Below are 4,270 nucleotides of genomic sequence, written 5' to 3' on the forward strand. Positions count from 1 at the left end.
TACAGGTGTCCTCATATTGGCTGTATACCAGAGGGTGGTCCTAAGCATCTGATCATATCGCCTGAACTTCCAGAGTTCTGGGATTGATGGCATGAGTCCAGATTCAGATGTTCTTGAAATTAAAAAATTATGCAATGAGCCAGGCATGGTGGCACACACACTTTGCACTGGGAAGAGGATCTCTGTGAGTTTGAAGCCAGCTTGGTCTACATAGAGTTCCAGGACAGCCAGGACTATTAACACAGAAAAACCCTGTCACAAAAACCCCAAAGATCATCTGGGCATGGTGGTATACATCTGTGGTACTAGCATTCAGGAGGTGAAAGCAAGAGAATCAGAAGTTCTAGCTGAGAATCAGCTACACAGTCTGAGGCCAGCCTGAACTACCTGAAACTTTCTCCTAAAAGTATAAGATCTTAACAGTTAAGAGCACTTGCTGCTCTTCCAAAGGACCTGAGTTCAGATCCCAGCACTAATATGGAGGCTATGAACTGTCTGTAACTCCAGCTGCAGAGGATCAACACATCTTCAGGACCCATACACTCAAGTCATACACTCACAGACACATGCACACACAGAATTTAAAAAATAAGTAAATAAATAGCGAAAGAAAAACAAAAATTCCCAACTAAGTACACAATAAGGTACGGAGTGTGACCTGTTCTTTCTTCAGTGACTCAATTTCCTCAACTAGTATAAGAATTTCAGGGAGCTAGACTGTGGTTCTGTGGATTAGAATGTTGTGACAAGCAAGAACTCCAGAAACAACAGGCAGAGCTAGCCAGCCAGCGAGTACTAATTTAGGAGAGATAAAAGCCTCAAATTTAGTGAGAGACCCTGTCTCAAAAAATAAAGTGGAGAGTAATAACAGAGAGAATCTCCTCTGGTCTCCATATGTGTAAGTGCACTCACATAAATGTGTGCTAAGCCACACACAGAAGTTTTTGAAATTCTTCTCCTAAGTATCAGAATAATGCACACAAACCAGAAATGCAAGTCTATCTCATCACTGACCCAGGATGTGGGAAAAACTACCTCCATCTGTAAGGTAAAAGACTGAACATGCTAGGCATGATGGCTGAGCCTTTAACTCCAACACTAAGGAAACAGAGGGAAAGATCTGAGTTCAAGATCAGCCTAGTCTACAGAACAGAGTTCCAGGACAGCCAGGGCTAACACAGTGACACCCTGTCTCAGGGGTTAAAAAGAAAATACAATGTTCCATGTTCAAGTAGGAGAGAGGGCAGGTATGTGAGACAGGGTCTCACAACACAGTCCAGGCTGCCCTGGAACTCCCAATCCTAGGGTCTTCTCTTATCTCAGACTCCTCGAATCCTAGGATTTACAGTTACACACTCCACCAAGCTACAAATTTTTTAACAATCAAATGTTAGATCTCTCCTTTCCAGTCAAAGTCAACCCCCTCTAATTCCTTCAAACCCACCATTCTTAATACCTAACAGACCAGCAAATCTGTCAGTCACCCATTCAGGAGTCAGGAGTTTGAAAGGTGAGGATGGTGGCTCAGGCCTTCTCCCTGAACTTCCGGAGTAGAGACAGAAAGCTCAGCAGTTCAATGCTAGCCTCACTACATAATAGGTTTACACCAGCATGGGCTTCAGGAAACCCTGACTCAACAGCAAAAGGTTTGGAGGTCTACAACTGAGCCTACCCCCCAGAGGCGGTTTTAGATCCTTGGCCAGACTTAGACTTCTGGCCTGCACATTCCTGAACCCAGGCTGTCTCTCCCATTAGGCTAGCCATTCCCTCTCAAATGGCTCTTCCTTCCTCCTCTATGCTGGCTGACTTCATTACCAGAGGTCCTGACATCTCTCTCTACCACTCCCTAAGTGTCACCAATATATCTTTCTAAACACAGGCCTAGACTGTGCCACTCAAACGATAAAAAGTATTCCCAGGCTCCTGTACCCTATAAAGTTGGAGCTCCTATGTGCAAAGAAGGCCTCGAGCTCCCACCTGTCTAGCTGGAAGACTCCCAGGTACTATTTTAGACACTCATGTACATGTAGCTCCGGGTGAACAAACCTGTATGTCCCCCAGCTAATTCAGTGCTGGCCCTGAATGTAATGGTTCAGGAATTCTCTCTTCAGGTTATCATGGAAGCACATTCTATAGGCAGCAGCTACTAATCATGGGTTATAATTCCCACTCATTGAATGCCAAAATACGTCCTTAAGGACAAAACAAGATGCATTACATACACTGGTCCCCAAGACCTACCCAGAAGTTGGCAGGTAGTAAAGCCACACAATTGCTAAATGAATGCATTTTGCCCAATCAGTTTTTGTTTTGTTTTTAAGAACAGTGAGGACTTGACCGCTGAGGTTGTCAACAGAGGCACATTTCATGTTCGCACCCAGTGCCTGCCTGCATAGTGCTACTCACGCCTACCTTCACACAGGATCCCACAGTCCTTGCTACTAACTCCCTAGGGAAATCTGATTTCTCCAACAGCCCCCATGTCCTTTAAGCATGCAGGCCATGTCCTTGACTTCAAGGCAGAAAGAACTTCAATTCTTAATATTCAAACCATCGATCTGTACGCCTCCACAATCCGTTACTGCTTCAGTTCTTTTTCAGAACTGGAACATTCTAAAAGTATGTTTCTGACCATTAAGCATGATATAAGCTGATATAAATGCAACGCCCCATCTCCATCACTCTGCAGAACATCTGGAAGCACACCCAACTCTATCTGGAGTTATGTCCTATAAACACCACCCTCACTTCACGAGTCTGGCTTCCACGCCAGGAACTACTTCTACTTGCTTATTTAGGGAAACAGCAGGCTGGACTCTTAAGTTAGCCCTGTAGGCTATAAAGGTACTGCCCCAGACTAGGCAGACTAGTCAAAAACTTCGTCATCACCATGAAAACTAATCCTGATGTCATTCAACTTAACAAAAGCTTCTCAAATTGCCGAGATTAAAAGATGCATTTTTAATTGTCCGTTGAGTTTGTCAATAAATGAACTTGGAATCATAACAAAAGGACTTTGAGGCGACCCGGTGTTTCCTCTGGGAACATTTTCGACTTATGCTCGCAAATGAACCTGGTCTTCCAAATACCCACTGCAAAGGTAGTAAAAGAGGCTTCCAAAGAAGCGCAACTGAGGGGGAGGAAAGAACCCCAAGACGCCGAGCAGCTCAAAGCAAGAGGCGGGGGCGGCGCCCTTCCCAGCCTCTGGCAGGAGCCCCACAGCAGAGATGCCGCCTAACTGGGCCGCGACCCCCCCTGGAAACCCGGAGGCAGCCCGCAGGCCGCACACACCCGCGGCCGATGCGCAGGCCCCGCGTTCCCGGGAGCGCGGGCCGGGTCTGAGGCCTGGCCCGTCGCCGCGGCGCGCAGCTCCGGCCTCCTCGCCCAACGCTCCGAGCCTTCATCCACCGGACAGGGAGCCGAGGGGCGGCTCCGCCCGGGCGGCGGCGCCGCCTCCTCACCCGCAAGGACGTCCGTGGCCGTGTCCCCGCCCCGGGCCGAAAGGGAGCAGCAGCAGGTGTTCCGCGGAAGGCTCGGCTGGCGGCAGCGGTGATCACGGCCCCAGCAGGCAGGCACACGGTGGCAGGGACGGGCGGCGCACTCACCCGGCGCCACGGGCGGGCCGCGGCAGGTGTTCGCTCCTCCGGGCCCAGGGACACCACCGCCACTCCCCGGGGACTCCGCGCGAAGCTGCCGCCGCTACCGCCCCCGAGCCCCAGGAGCGCGAGCACCGCGCCGCAGCCTCCGCGCGATCACGTACCGAGCGGTGAGAGGGCGCCGAGCGCGAGGGCGGGGCGCGCGGCCGGAGCCTAGCAACCGCCTGACACGCGAGTGCCGCAGCCAATCCCGCGGCCGGCTCGCAGCGGCGCCGACTGGCCTTCAGCGCGCGGCCCGCTTCTGCCTGCGTCGCTCGCCCCGCAGCGCGCCGCACCCGCGTACAGGCCCCGCCCCGTCCCGCACCTCTCTGCCCATTGGCCTGTTACGCCCCCGCCCCAAAAGCCACGCCCCAATGGAGAGGCCCCGCCCCCGAAGTCGCGAGTGGGTCCCGGGACACGCCTTAGCCAGTCCGGGTAGCTGGAAGCCCTTGGTAGCTGGGGTGGGGGAGGGGCACCCTTCCCAACTTCTAAAGAATAAACGAGGTCTGGACAGGCCGGCGAACCGGTCCGGCCACAGCAGGCCACCAGTCAGCTGCCCCTAATTTTCTTCGAGCAAAAATCGAGAGATATCTAAGCCATTCAAACACTCAGGAAGCGCCCTCCGAATTGCTCCT

General features: G+C 51.8%; 1 protein-coding gene across 8 annotated transcripts in view; it reads right to left on the bottom strand.

Annotated features, from left to right (window-relative positions):
- The window catches only part of Dag1 (dystroglycan 1), a 69,524-nt gene extending 65,637 nt beyond the window's left edge, over nt 1-3,887 (bottom strand). For 3 of the 8 annotated variants that reach the window (XM_026779018.1, XM_005347891.2, XM_026779017.1), the window contains exon 1: nt 3,606-3,748. The gene's annotated coding sequence lies outside the window, so the exon portion shown is untranslated. The other 5 variants (XM_013346566.2, XM_005347893.2, XM_026779015.1 and 2 more) reach the window with 3 other exon arrangements.
- Nucleotides 3,888-4,270: the final 383 nt, after the last annotated feature.

This window comes from Microtus ochrogaster, chromosome 5 (assembly GCF_000317375.1).
Source record: "Microtus ochrogaster isolate Prairie Vole_2 chromosome 5, MicOch1.0, whole genome shotgun sequence".
NCBI classification, from domain to species: domain Eukaryota; kingdom Metazoa; phylum Chordata; class Mammalia; order Rodentia; family Cricetidae; genus Microtus; species Microtus ochrogaster.